At 39.6% G+C, this 15,937-nt stretch overlaps 1 protein-coding gene across 13 annotated transcripts in view; it reads left to right on the top strand.

Annotated features, from left to right (window-relative positions):
- LOC111526968 (protocadherin gamma-C4) overlaps positions 1 to 15,937 on the top strand; it is a 178,115-nt gene that overhangs the window by 92,971 nt on the left and 69,207 nt on the right. The gene's annotated exons all lie outside the window — the stretch shown is intronic.

Genomic DNA, 15,937 nt, shown 5'->3' with positions numbered 1-15,937 from the left:
ATCTATCTATCTATCTATCTATCTATCTATCTATCTATCTATCTATCATGTATCTATCTATCTATTACTTTCTTGTAGAGACAGGAGTCTCACTATGTTGACCAGGCTGATCAGGAACTTGGGCTCAGGTGAGCCTCCTGCTTCCCCCTCCCTAAGTGCTGGGATTAAGGGCGTGAACCACAGTGCCCCGCCCTTATCAAATATTCTTTTCTGAGCTTGGAGAAATATATCCCTTAGCACATTTGGAATTTATAAAGCAGACATCAATAAATTTATATATATGTGACAGACACCAACAACAATCCAGTCACCTTCCCTCATACCTTGTTTATGTACATATATTTTACATGATAGATGTAATTTATTAACAATTTGTAACATTAATACTCTATATCATTTTCTAGCTTAATTTATCAGTGGTAATGCTCTTTTCCCACTTTTAATTTTTTTCCCATTGACCATGCAGCAGTTTTGTGTAGAGCATCTGATAACAACTGATCTGTTTATCTAGAGGGGAGAAATTGAATTCAATGGAAAATATAAATAAAATTTTAGTAAACTTTTATAAATAGAGTGGCTTTTAACTACACTTGAGATTGCTAGCAAATTCATAAAGTGAATTTAATTTCTTTCAAAGTGCAGTAATTCTTTCTGGCCATTAGGGATATGTCCATTTATACTTTCTCAGTATCCCAAGTCATTTCATGGTTTTAAATCATTTATGAACTTCCAAATATAGTGAATTTATTTCTTCTGCATTTAAAATTTTATCACTTAAATATACAATATCCTGTATTGCCATGACAAAAAACAGTAAAGACTATTTTTCACTTCTGTTATGCATTTCATTAATACAATATCTGTGTGTGTTTCCAAGTTAGACATTTCTTTTGCCCATTTCCTACATTAATGATATTAATGATGACTTTGTGGAATATTCAGAATTAACAAAATGTGTTTTGAGTACTTTTTTAATACTGGGGCAAATTTGCAGTAATTTCTCCTACTTTCTACATTAAATTCCCCATAACTATTACAACTAAGGGAAAATTTCTGAAACGTGCACAGATTCTAAGTCTTTTCTGAGAACTTTTTGCTTATTGTAGAAGTATTTACAGATACTGAATGCTAAAGTGTATTACTCTTTGAAAAGCATTGCCTGATTTCTTTTGGTGAATTCTGTAAAGGTGTAGGGAAACATAACATCCCAATTATTTTTTCTTTCTTCTTTGTTTGCTGCCTGTCTACCGTGAAACATACAATAGTTAAAACTCAGAAAAGAGATTGGATACCACTAAGAGAATGAAAGACATCCAAAGGCTCTAAAATGAGGTAGTTGCTGCTTCTGAGACCAAAAAATGGGACAAAATATAGAGTGTGTGGTTCTACTTGTGTGATTTTTTGAAAGAAAGTATTTGAATTTATCTAAACATTCTAAATTTGTATTTACATTAGTTTTCAAATAAAATTTAATAAGTACAGTGTTCTATAGGTAATATTGAGAGAAATAGAGGACAATGAACCCTCCCTTCTCCATTGTCTTGTAGAAACTACCAAAATGTTTATCACATGGACAGTTCTCATATGTAGTCAAATAGAAAGAAAGATATAATAGGAACACAAATGATTTGGGAAGCTAAGCTAACATGGTCTAATTTTTCTGACCTCTGTTCACCTAACTTGATTTAGGAACAAATCATTGAGAGTTAGAGCTTAATAGTCAAGACCTTTAGACGATATCTCAAATATCAGTGATTTCAATCAACTACATTTCCAGTTTGAGCTGAATAGACTGTATTAAATATTTGTTGAATGAATGGATAAACAAGTAATGTACTCTGGGGATTACCTGATACCAGGATTTTGAATTTTCAGATATATCGTAGAAGGACAGCAGCTTTGCAATTAGCTAACTTCTTAACTGTGTCACCTTTAGAAAGTTATTTAATCTCTTTGAGCTTCAGCAAAGTAGGAATAATCATACCTAATTTGAAAGGTCCTGGTGATGGCTAGAGCTAACAAAAATCATCTGATTCACAGCATGCAATTAGTTAACAGTAGCCATTTTTAGTGGTTGACAAAAAAAAAGGATTTATATTTTCAATGCCAGTATACTCGATGTCCTGTTGGGAAAAGTAATAATGATTTTTGTGCTTCTCCATGTGGTACAATGGAATGACTTGTGGATGGAAATAAAACTATTCTAAAATTTTTGTGAAAGCTGGTTTAATAATCTTAAGTGCCTAGGTACATTCTTGATTGAGAAGCCACAGTTTTAGGCCATAAAAGCTGGGGGAAAGATTTTTGTATAAGACAATTTTGTGAGTGTTACTTTTTCTTTGCCTGAACCATAGTGAAATCTAAACAAGGATCCTATGAAACTTATTTTAAAGAAGCAGTTTACTTCAATGGGATCTTAGATAATTTCACCAGAAAATGGATCACTGAAACCTGAAGGCTAGTGATCATTATTTGGTTTAGGCCATATAAGAACTGAAACTAATGGCTTAGCTTTAGGATTTTTAGGACACTTGTTGATAATTTAGGATTGGTAATTAAGATATGTGTTGATTGTTTTCTGAGACTAACTGGGCAATGGGTTTGGATGTGTTTACATTTCTTCTGATTCCAGTCATAAAATTATGTCAAGGACTTTTCTTGTCTTCTTATGTGTATGACAGGTGGATATGTATCCATTTCATCTAATAAGTTAAAGCGTTCAGCTATAATTTAAAGTTTTTAGCTTCACTGTTTTATAGAACCTAAAGCAAACACATAGTTTGCAAACAAAACACATAGCAACACATAGTTTCGAAGGGATGTTGATCAAACTGATGAGGCTAAATCTCAAGAAAGAGACACAGTTACTCTCTAATACTACACTTTGAGTTTTCACTTTTTTTTTTTTTTTTTTTTTGAGACCGAGTCTCGATCTGTCACCAAGCTGGAGTGCAGTGGCACTATCTCAGCTCACTGCAACTTCTGCCTCCCAGGTTCAAGTGATTCTCCTGCCTCAGCCTCCCGAGTAGCTGAAACTACAGGCGTGCCACTACACCCAGCTAATTTTTGTATTTTTAGTAGAGATGGGGTTGGCCAGAGTGGTCTCGATCTCTTGACCTTGTGATCCACCCACCTCAGCCTCCCAAATAGCTGAGATTACAGGTGTGAGCCACCGTGCCCGGCCACTTTGAGTTCACTTTTAAGAAACCATACTTAATGGAAAATTACCAATAATAGGGCATACTGTTTAGGACGCATTCCTAAAATATTGATGGCAAAAGATAGCCAGCCTTTGGCAAAGCTAATTGGAAAAAATATTTTATAAATGCTGAGACTTCTGGATAGCATATGGGAAGGGCTCTGGTTCAGAAAAATGTTTTTAAAAAACTGTCATTGAAGAGACCATAGAATCAAACAAAATAGTTTAATCTGTATGTAAAAGAAGTTAGTACCACCATAATTTTTCTTAGACATGTCATATAAAGATCTACTCTGTGTACTGTCATTGAGGGCAGATATAATTTCTTAGTTCATCATTAGCTCTCTGAAGTATTTCACACAGTAGTTTGTACACCTTCTAAGTACTCAATGCAATGCTTGAGTTCAATTATTGGAAAGTGGTCTCAGAGAAAAAAAGAATCATAGTGCAAAACCAATTATTTTACATGGGCTTTTCCTCTATATCTAAACCCTAATAAAAGGCAGCTGTCTGACTTACCTTTTTTCTGGGGGGGTGGGCGGGAGGATGGAGTCTCACTCTGTCGCCCAAGCTGGAGTGCAAGTGGTGCGATCTCAGCTCACTGCAACCTCTGCCTCCCGGGTTCAAGCGATTCTCCTGCCTCAGCCTCTCCAGTAGCTGGGATTACAGGCGCCCGCCACCATGCCCGACTAATTTTTAAAAATATTTTTAGTAGGCCGGGCATGGTGGCTCACGCCTGTAATCCCAGCATTTTGGGAGGCCTAGGCAGGCGGATCATGGGTCAGGAGATCAAGACCATCCTGGCTAACATGGTGAAACCCCATCTCTACTAAAAATATAAAACGAAAATTAGCCGGGCGTCGTGGTGGGTGCCTGGGCAGCTGAGGCAGGAGAATGGCGTGAACCCGGGAGGCGGAGTTGCTGTGAGCAGAGATCGCACCACTGCACTCCAGCCTGGGTGACAGAGCCAGACTCGTCCCAAAAAAAAAATTTTTTTTAGTAGAGACAGGGTTTCACCAAGTTGGCCAGGCTGCTCTTGAACTCTTGACTTCAGGTGATCCACCTGCCTCGGCCTCCCAAAGTGCTGGGATTACAGGCATGAGCCACTGCATCCTGCCAACTGTCTGACTTATCTTAAAAGGCTAAGGACCTGGTTTGTTTGTCAAATTTTGAAAATAGATGCCTCAGTTCATAAGATTTCCATATTGTGTGGCAGGCGCCTGTTATCCCAGCTACTCAGGAAGCTGAGGCAGGAGAATCACTTGCACCTGGGAGACGGAGGTTACAGTGAGCTGAGATCATGCCACTGCACTCCAGCCTGGGTGACACAGTGAAGACTCTGACCAAAAAAACAAAAAAAAATCCATATTGTGAAACCTCTTAGAAGCTTCCTATATAATTTCAGCTGAAGATTCAGCCAACAATTCATTCTGAGACTGTGTTCCATGGAAAAAGTAAAGCCCAGGCATGGAGGTGGGAATAGAAAGAAAGATTCTCAGCCTACAAATACTCAAACGTCAAGAAGAAATAAAAATAAGTCATCACTTTGACTTCATGAGCTGACATCACTGAGGTTATAAATTCCCAGGAATATTTTATTGCAGGAGCAAGACTGCACTACTGCCTTTCAGCTTGCAAGTTCCAGTGAGAAACGTCTTTCTATCTGCTCTCAAATAACTCTGCAGAACGCTGTCCTCTCATTTCTTCAGGCTGCGGTTCTAGAGTAGGGACTCAGAGTGCCACTGTTGGCCAGTGTGGAAACAGAGATAGATGAGCCGATCCCCAAACATTCCCACTTGGTGCCTTTTCTATTTTCATGGAATGCAAATCCAAGAGCAGACCCACAACATTCCTATTATGGCTCCTAGTTCTACAAATTATAAGCAGGAACGGAATGGATTTACAGGCAATGAGTTCAGGTCCTTCTTGGCTGGAGACTCTATAATCCAAGAATAGTTTGAAAAGGGGCTTATCTGGGCTGGAGCAGCAGCAATTTTAACTGTGGAAGATATGGGTAATGGTGATGGACTAACAGGCTGGGTAGAACCAAGGCAACTAATGCTTCCTTTCCTGCTTTTTCTGTCCTGCTGGGCATTCTCTATGCAGATCCATTATTCAGTCCCAGAGGAGCTGGCCAAGAGTTTGGTGGTGGGAAACCTTGCCAAGGATCTGGAACTCAGTGTCCAGGACATGCCCACTTGAAAGCTTTGGGTTAATGCTGAGAAATAATACTTCATTCTAAGTGGAGAAAGTGGAGACTTACTTGTGAGTGACTGAATGGATCAGGATCAGATGTGCCCCCCAATTATAGCTTGGACCGTAAAGCTTTGAAATAGTTGAAGGCCAGGTGCAATGGCTGGGTGCAATGAGATTACACCTGTAATCCCAGCATTTTGGGAGGCCGAGGCGGGCATATCACCAGGTCAGGAGTTCAAGACCAGCATGACCAACATGTTGAGACCCCCGTCTCTACTAAAAATACAAAAATTACCAGAAATGGTGGTGCATGCCTATAATCTCAGCTACGATTTTTACTTCTAATTCCACAATGATTCCCAAAGATTCTGCACCTTGGACAGTAATCACTGTCCAAGATTTAAATCACAAGATCTTTAAATGACAAGATCTGAATTCAGGAGAAAATGAGGTCCCATGTCTGATACAAGAAAATGTACCTTGAGAAAAATCTTCCTGCAATAATTAACTACACACTTGTAACAAATGGGGCCGTGGCCCAGGAACAGACTCAAGGTATAACATGAGCATCACTGCCACTGACCGAGGCAAGCCAACCCTTTTCTCCAGAACAAGCGTCACCCTCTCATTGGCGATGTCAATGACAATGCTCTGGTTTTCTATAAGGCCTCCTACATCGTCGACGTGGCCAAGAACCATCTTCCCAAAGCCTCCATAGTGTGCAAGTAGACACCTCCAACCTAGACTTGGGACCCAACAGCCAAGTCCCCTATTCAATCGTGGCCAGTGACCTGGAGCCACAGGCGCTGTGGTCCTAGGTGTCCATGAGCACACAGCGCACCTTCGACCAAGAGCAGCTGCGAGCCTTCAAGCTCACGCTGCAGGCCCGTGACCAGGACTAGGACTAGCTCCCGCTCGGCGCCAATATGAGCCTGTGCGTGTTGGTGGACAACCTCAATGACAACGCACCGCAGGTGCTATACCCCAGCTCTGGAGCGCAATGGCTTAGCGCTCTTGGATATGGTACTGCATGCCGCCGAGCCTAGCTACCTGATCACCAAGGTGGTGGTGGTAGACGCAGATGCGAGACACAATGCGTGTCTGTCCTACCACGTGCTGCAGGCCAGCGAGCCAAGGCTCTTCAGCCTGGAATGCGCACCGACGAGGTGCGGACAGCTCGCGCGTTGGGCCACAGGAAAGCGACTCGCCAGCGCCTACTGGTCGCAGTGCACTGCGGCGGACAGCCGCTCTTCTCGCCACTGCCACGTCACCACCACCACTGCCCCTCTTCGCCGACAGCCTGCAGGAGGCTCTGCCAGACCTCAGCAATCACTCTGCAAAGTTACGGTCTAAATCCAAAAGTAATTTCTATCAGGTGATTGACTTAGCTTTAATTTCCTTTTTATTCTTCCTGATTGCATTGTTTGTGCTGGTTTCGAAGTGCCAAACACCCCAAAATGATCCTGTCTTTGAGTCTTTCCCACGGATGTCTATCCCGCGCTAAGCTCCAGGTTTCTGGGTAACTGTAGCTCTATGACGCCATATTCCTACCACGTGTGTGCTGCTTCTACGAATCCAGGGCTGAGTGAACTTCTTTTTTGAATCCCTACCCCTCAGGACTCAGTAGCAACTTCACTGCAGAAAGCACGTTGCGGAAGGGGATGATTGTGATTATTCTAACTGCTTGGGCAGAATCCACTCTCCAAGGTGAAAAGTTCTTGATGAAACTCAGTTCAGTCACGAGCAGGTTTTCTTCTAGCATTAAATATTTTCAGAGATCTCAGTAAAAAGCATTTCTAGCAGCAAGACCAAAGGCCTAAGATGAGAAATACTTGGCATGGTGAGCTTGAGGGACAGTAGTCAGGCAGACAAGAGTATCAGGCATGCCAGAGCATTTGGGGCCTGTAGGTAGGGAACATGTTTTGATTTTATATATTTATATGTGTTTGATTATATTTTATAATTTTACTTTTGATATTCAAATTGTACTGATCCAAATATAAGGAAGGGACAAATCTTGGTCATTGTAGTATGAGAGATTTAAATTTACAACTCAGAATCCCTGTTTATCACTTCTCCTTCAACACACAACTGTTTCATGTTCTATTTAAGAAACTTCCTCTCACTGCAAAAAGACATGCTGGCTGAAAAAGTTAGCCTATAATTTCAGTAAATCTAAGAATATGACTAATGGAAGTTGCCAGACCTAAACTTTGAAAATTATTGTTCCACTGAAGAGCGTCTTATGACTGAGTGTTCCAGTCTCCTTCTCAAGCTGAACTTTGCTCTTCCAACCAGATTAAGAACACTATCATAAGTTATACTGCATTTTGTTTTCCTACCCATGTCCATTGCATCAATCTCTATAGGACAAAGAGCTTGTCTCGCCAGATGCACCTGTAATCTCAGCACTTTGGGGGGCCAAGGTGGGATCACTTGAGCCCAGGAGTTTGAGACCAGCCTGGACAGCATGGAAAAACCCATCTCTACAAAAAAATACAAAAATTAACAAGGTGTAGTGGTCCATGCCTGTGGTCTCAGCTACTTGGGAGGCTGAGGTGTGAGGATCACCTGAGTCTGGGGAGGCTGAGGCTGCAGTGAGCTGTGATTGCGCTCCTATACTCCAGTCTGGGTGACAGAATTAAACCCTGTCCCCAAACAAACAAAGAGCTTCTCTCCTTATGACTTATTTAAAGCCTGGGAAATTGTTCCAATTCAAATGCTTTAAATGGATTTGAGCTAAAATAGAATGTTGTATATGGAATGTTCTTATAATCGGGTGATTGTACAAATTGATCCAGATAATGTTAGCATAGCATTTTACTGAACTAGTAGTTTACAAACACTTCAAAAATTATAGAATAACATTTGCATATAAAATTCCTCATATATTTCCCTATCAGTGAATTGGAATCTTATAATATAAAATATTACCAAAAAGACAAAAAAAGTGAAAAGGAAACAATTATCTTTGGAAAACATGATTAGGTAAAATGGGTAATATGGAAAGTCTGAAAACAGTGAAAAAATTACTGGTAAGTCAAGAGAAAAGGAATATTAGTAGGAAAATGCATAAAAGTGTGTCCGACTATTCATAGCAGGATTGCTATGGGTTCTGTGGTCCATCTAAGCTATGTTAATTTTATTTTAAATGCTACCTGGGTATTGGCCTCTAAAAGGAATTCAGTGAATCAGATAATTTGGCATCTTCAATGTAGATTCTGATGCTCACCTGAAAAGTCTGCTAAGGATTGGAAACCAAGAAAAGTGAAGCATCTCAACAGATATGTGTCACTTGTGCGTACTGGATTTATATTGTGTAATACTTCACTCTAGCAGTATAGTAGGTGAGACAGTGACTGTGTCTAGTGAGCAAAAGGCACTTATTTGATACTTTTGACTCTTCCTTTCTACTTACCTTATTTAAAATTGATTTTTGCATGTGGCATGAGGCACTAATTCATTGAGGTAGGGGTTGAAATTCTTTATTTCCCATTTTTTAATACCATTTATTAAAAAGATTTTCCTCTTTCTGTTGAATTGGCTTGGTGCCTTTGTTGAAAGTCATTTCACTGATATATGTAGTTCTATTTCTATATTCTTGATCATGTTTCATTTGTCTATTCTTTTACTAATAGCACACTGTCTCAATTACTGTAGCTTTATAGTAAGTCTTGCTACAAAGTCTTACTACAGGACAAAACCTGTAGGGATTTTTGAATGGGATGGCATTGAATCTATAGCTTTATCGGGGAAAGAGGGAAGGAGGGAGGAGGCTTATCTTAACAATATTGACACTTCCAATCCATGAACATGGTATATATTTCCATTTAATTAGGTCTTCTTTAATTTCTCTCCGCTATGTTGTATAGTTTTCAGTGTAGAGAGGTCATGTATATCTTTCATTAAATTGTCCCTACATATTTGATATTTTTGAATGTTATTGTAAATAGTATTTTTTAAATTGTATTTTCTAATTGTTTATTTCTAGTTTATAGAAAAACTAAAAACTATTGTCTTTATGTATTCTATATGCTTTTGAAAATGAAGAGGTGTGAGGTGCTGTATTCTGCTCTATTCTTACACTACGTTGTGTGAGACTATAAGTTGAAACCACTCTGCATAAGTTCAGGCTTCCATTCTCTTCAGTTTGTAGGTTGAGAGAACCCATCCAGAAACAGTAAACATTGGTGTCTGCCCAAGTCTGGTCCTGGGTGGTTCATTCTTTCATTTACATAACAAATATTTATTAACTTTCTGCTATATGCAAGGCACTGACCTATGGACTAAGGATGCAGCAATGAACAAGGCATATATGATTCCTGAATTAATGGGCCCCATTCTAATACATGGTATTTTACAGGTCTGATAAAAGCCAATAAGGAGAAATACAAAAGCACTAAGAGAAAGCTTATAGTAGGGAAGCTTGGACTAATCTGAGGGTCAAGAAAGGCTTTCTTTTTTTCAAAAAGTGATATTTAGAGAGATGAATAGATGAGTAGGATAAGTAGAAGTTATCTAGGTAACAAGGAGAGTAAAAAAGAAATTGTCAGGCAGAGGAAATAGCATGTGTAAAGATCTTTTTAAAAAAATAAAATAAAAGGTGTTGACTCAAGCAATTGAAAAGAGCTAGGGAGGCTAGAAATAGAAAATAAATAGATGAGACTAATAAGGCAGGGAGAGCCTTGTAAATCACACTTAAAATTCTGGATTTTGTTCTAAATACCCGTGTACTTAGGAGCTATTAAAACGTTTTAAACAAGGCAGTGACAAGATATTTGAATTGTTAAGCTTACTCTGGCTGCTATATGGAGAATTGATTTATGAGGGTTATAGATAGAAATAGGAAGACAAGATAAGAGACTATGGCCATATTCCTGGTAAGAAATGGAAGTAAAGATGACTTGGATTAAAGGGGAGGCAGTGGATGTAGAAATAAATGGGTGAATTATAGATATATTTAGGAAATGGGTTAAATAAGACTTAATAATGGAATAGGTGGAATATAAATTTCATGAGGGCAGGGGGTGTTTTGTTTATTATTATATTCCTGGGTGTCTGAAAAGATTGTTGTCTTGCCTGGCAAGTGGTAGATCTTCAGTTAAATATTATTAACTGAATAAATACAATGGATAAATGGGGAGCAGGGATTAAGAGTGATTTCTGGGTTTCCACATTAAGGAACTGGATGGACAAAGCTACCATTTGGTGAGAATGGAAGACTACAGAATGGCAGATTTAAGAGAAATCAAGAGTTGAATTCCAGGCATGTTCATTTGAAGGATCTGAGAAACAGTGCAGATATTCAGTGTGTGGTTAGACATATGGTCATCATTATTTTATTTTCTTTTATTTTATTATTTTATTTTATTTTATTTTATTTTTTTGAGATGGAGTTTCGCTGTGTCACCCAGGCTGGAGTGCAGTGGTGCTATTTCGGCTCACTGCAATCTCTGCCTCCCAGGTTCAAGCCATTCTTCTGCCTCAGCCTCCTGAGTAGCTGGGACTACAGGCATGCGCCACCACGCCTGGCTAATTTTTGTGTTTTTAGTAATGACAGCGTTTCACCATATTGGCCAGGCTGGTCTCGAACTCTTGACTTGTGATCTGCCCGCCTAGGCCTCCCAAAGTGCTGGGATTACAGGCGTGAACCACCGCACCCGGCTGGTTACCATTCTTTTACGCGAGTTCCTCTGTTGTGATCATCTAGTCAGATGAGTAGATCCTTATAAGGCTGAGCATAATAACCTTCCTGATAGCTCTACACTGGTATGTTTTGGGGTTCATGGCTGAGCTACTTTTGGTTTTAATCTTCCTGATCTCTTTTTCACTGTAAGAAACATCCAACACCCAGGGAAATTTCCTGTCTAATTCATACTCCACTCTTCAGACTAGTCTTAGTGTTCAGTTTTTTTTGTTTGTTTGTTTTTGTTTTTGTTTTCTATGTCTGGAATTCTATTTGGATTAAAATGTGTCAGGCTGTCTTAATTTTTGTTATTTAATTTTCTTTCACACGATTTTATGTGCTCCATGGATTTGTTTTGTTTTGTTGTGTTGTGTTGTGTTTGTTTAGGTGGGGTTTTCCTCTTGTCGCCCAGGCTGGAGTGCAATGGCTTGATCTCGGCGGACTGCAACCTCCGCCTCCGGGTTCAAGCGATTCTTCTGTCTCAGCCTCCCGAGTAGCTGGGATTACAGGTGCATGCCACCATGCCCGGCTAATTTTTGTATTTTTAGTAGAGACAGGTTTCATCATATTGGTCAGGCTGGTCTCAAACTCCTGACCTCTGGTGATCTGCCCACCTCGGCCTCCCAAAGTGCTGGGATTACAGGCGTGAGCCACCACGCCTGCAGAAATTTTTAACCTCAGTTTTTCTTCACCATCTGTAAAACTGCATAGAAGGAATGTTTAGGATAAAAGATGCATAACAATCATAACAAAGTTGTTGGATTTTAATGTTATGAGTACACTTGAAGGATTCTATGTCCACACGTACCTTAAACATCCTATAGAGTCCTCAGCATTTTAAAGTTGAAACCAACAGTATTAATGATGGTAGAATTTTTCCCCCCAGGAAGTTAGAACTGTTCCATATCTTGATAGAGGGATGGGTTATAAGGATGTACACATTTTCCAAAACTCATTGAACTTAAGAGTCTTGCATGTGACTGTATATAAATTATATTTTAATTGAAAATAAGTTTAAGAAAATAAAATTGGCTGGGCGTGGTGGCTCACGCCTGTAATCCCAGTGTTTTGGGAGGCCGAGGCGGACGAATCATCTGAGGTCAGGAGTTCAAGACCAACCTGGTCAACATGGTGAAACTCTGTCTCCACTAAAAATACAAAAATTAGCCAGGCATGGTGGCGAGCACCTATAATCCCAGCTACTGGGGAGGCTGAGGCATGAGAATCACTTGACCCAGGAGTGGAGGTTACAGTGAGCTGAGCTCATACCATTGCTCTCCAGCCTGGGCGACACAAATGAAATGCCATCTCAAAAGAAAAAAAAAAAAGATTAAAAGAAAAGAAAATTAGCCTCCCCCACCCTCACTATGCCTCAGACTTACCCCTGAAAGATCACTACTATTAATACCTGGTTATATACACTTACAAGCATTTTCTACGTGTATGTGAATGTATGTGTGGGGTTTTCTTTGCACAACAGAGATCATTTTACAATATATATACTATTGTGCAACTTTCTCTTTCCACTTAATATCTCAAGGAACCTTTTCTTTGAATCTTTATAAGTCTGCCATTTACCTCAATCTTAGTAGTTTCCTTTATTTTATTTTTGAATAGGGAATACATTTACATGGTTTAAAAAATCGAAACAATATACTATGTACATATCGAGAAGTCTGACTTCCATCTCTATCCTACTCCTATTCTACCCTTGCTTCCTCCTCTCCCCTGCAGGTAAACATTTTATAACTTTATAAGTATCCTGTCAACATTTCTTTATGCAAATATGTACATATATTTTTATTTCCCCACTTTTTTTTTTACAAAAAGATTAAATACTATACACCACTCTATATCTTCCCTTCTTCACATTATATCCTTTAAAAATATTAACATATTGACCGGGCCTAGTGGCTCACACCTATTATCGCAGCGGTTTGGGAGGCCGAGGTGGACGGATCACGAGGTCAGAAGATCGAGACCATCCTGGCTAACATGGTGAAACCCCATCTCTACTAAAAATACAAAAAAAATTACCCGGGTGTGGTGGCGGGCACCTGTAGTCCCAGCTACTCAGGAGGAGTATGGCGTGACCCCAGGAGGCAGGAGAATGGCATGAACCCAGGAGGTGGAGCTTGCAGTGAGTAGAGATGGCGCCACTGCACTCCAGAGCGAGAATCTGTCTAAAAAAAAAAAAAATCCATATTAATATATAGAAAGCTATTTTTTTTAACAGCTGCTTAGTATTCCTTTGGATTATTAACCAGTCTCTTATAAATGAGCGCTATTGAATAGCCCTGTACCTACATCAGTTTTTACATATGCAGTATATCTTTGGGATGAATTCCCAGAAATGGAATTGAAATTGCTGGGTCAAAGAGTAAATAGGTGTAATTTTCATAGGTATTTTCACAATAAGTGTTAATTTTAACTTTCTGTTTTGAAATGATTTCAACTTTTCAGAGGAGTTGCAAGAATTGTACAAAGAACTGTATCTCCTTCACCCGGATGCACCTATTGTTAACATTTTGTATTTTGCTGAATTTCCTTTATCACTCTGTGTGTGTGTGTGTGTGTGTGTATGTATAGGTGTATTATATAAATGTATCTATAGGCCAGTGGCTCACTCCTGTAATCCCAGCACTTTGGGAGGCTGAGTCAGGTGGGATTACTTGAGGCCAGGAGTTCAAGAGCAGCTTGGCCAACATGATAAAACCCCATCTCTTCTAAAAATACAAAAAATAGCCAGGCCTGGTACCCCATACCTAAGGGTGAGGCATGAGAAGTGCTTGAACCTGAGAGGCAGAGGTTGCAGTGAGCGAGACTGCACCACTGCACTCCAGCCTCGGCGACAGAGCAAGACTCTGTCTCAAAAAAATAAAAATAAAAAATGTAAAAAAGTTTTTTAAAAAGATGTATCTATACATACACCCAAGTGTGTATGTATATATGTTTGTATGTATGTATACACACACATTATTTTTATATGATATGATTTTTTTATGACCTGATTATTTTTATGACATTTGAGAGTAAGTTGTAGAAATCACGTTTCTTTATTCCTAAACACCTCATTATGTATTTCCTAACAAGGACATTCTTTTATATAATTAAATTTCAATAATAAAAATCAGAAACTTTAACATCAATACAATATAATTACTTAGCCTATAGTCCATATTTAAATTTTACCATACCTTATAGTATATTTTACTATACCTTATAGTAATTTTTTTTTTAGTCCAAACTATCACACATTGCATTTAGTTGCCATGTCTCTTTTTTTTTTTTTTTTTTTTTGAGACAGGGTCTCACTCTTTTGCCCAGGCTGGAGTGCAGTGGTGTGATCTTGGCTCACTGCAACCTCCGCCTCCCAGGTTCAAATGATTCTCCTGCCTTAGCTTCCTGGGTAGCTGGGACTACAGGCATGTGCCACCACACCCCCACCACACCCAGTTAATTTTTGTATTTTTAGTAGAGACAAGGTTTCACTATGTTGGCCAGGCTGGTCTTGAACTCATGACCTCAAGTGATCTGCCCACCTCAGCTGTTGCCATGTCTCTTTAGTCTACTTTAATCTGAAATAGTTCTTCAGCCTTGTTTGTTTATATGAAACTAACATTTGTAAACACTAGAAGCCATTTATTTTGTATAATGGCTTTAATTTATATTTGTTGTATGTTTCCTCATGATTTTATATATAGTTTTTTGTTTGTTTGTTTGTTTTGACATGGAGTCTCATTCTTGTCACCCAGGGTAGAATGCAGTGGCACAATCTCGGCTCACTGCAACTTCTGCCTCCTGGGTTCAAGCAATTCTCCTGCCTCAGCCTCCTGAGTAGCTAGGATTACAGATGTCTGCCACCATGCCTGGCTAAGTTTTGTACTTTTAGTAGAGACGGGGGGTTTTGCCATGTTGCCCAGACTGGTCTCAAACTCCTAACTTCAGGTGATCCACCCACCTTAGCCTCCCAAAGTGCCGGGATTACAGGCATGAGCCACCATGCCCGGACCTCATGACTGTATGTATTTATTATTATTATTATTATTATCATCATCATCATCATCATCATTATTATTTTGAGATGGAGTCTCACTCTGTCACCCAGGCTGGTGTGCAGTGGCGCAATCTCGGCTCACTGCAACCTCTGGCTCCCGGATTCAAGCAATTCTCCTACCTCAGCCTCCCAAGTAGCTGGGATTACAGGCATGTGCCACCATGCCCGGCTAATTTTTTGTATTTTTTTTTTTTTATTATACTTTAAGTTCTAGGGTACATGTGCACAACATGCAGGTTTGTTACATATCTATACATGTGCCGTGTTGGTGTGCTACACCCATTAACTCATCATTTACATTAGGTATATCTCCTAATGCTATCCCTCTCCCCTACCCCCTCCCCACAATAGGACCTGGTGTGTGATGCTCCCCTTCCTGTGTCCAAGTGATCTCATTGTTCAATTCCCACCTATGAGTGAGAACATGCGGTATTTGGTTTTCTGTTCTTGCGATAGTTTGCTGAGAATGATGGTTTCCAGCTGCATCCATGTCCCTACAAAGGACACGAACTCATCCTTTTTTATGGCTGCATAGTATTCCATGGTGTGTATGTGCCACATTTTCTTAATCCAGTCTGTCACTGATGGACATTTGGGTTGATTCCAAGTCTTTGCTATTGTGAATAGTGCCGCAATAAACATACGTGTGCATGTGTCTTTATAGCATCATGACTTATAATCCTTTGGGTATATTCCCAGTAATGGGATGGCTGGGTTGAATGGTATTTCTAGTTCTAGATCTTTGAGGAATCGCCACACTGTTTTCCACAATGGTTGAACTAGTTTACAGTCCCACCAA

This window comes from Piliocolobus tephrosceles, chromosome 4 (assembly GCF_002776525.5).
Source record: "Piliocolobus tephrosceles isolate RC106 chromosome 4, ASM277652v3, whole genome shotgun sequence".
NCBI classification, from domain to species: domain Eukaryota; kingdom Metazoa; phylum Chordata; class Mammalia; order Primates; family Cercopithecidae; genus Piliocolobus; species Piliocolobus tephrosceles.
The sequence above is the reverse complement of the archived record's forward strand: the minus strand, read 5'-3'. Positions and strand labels throughout refer to the sequence as shown.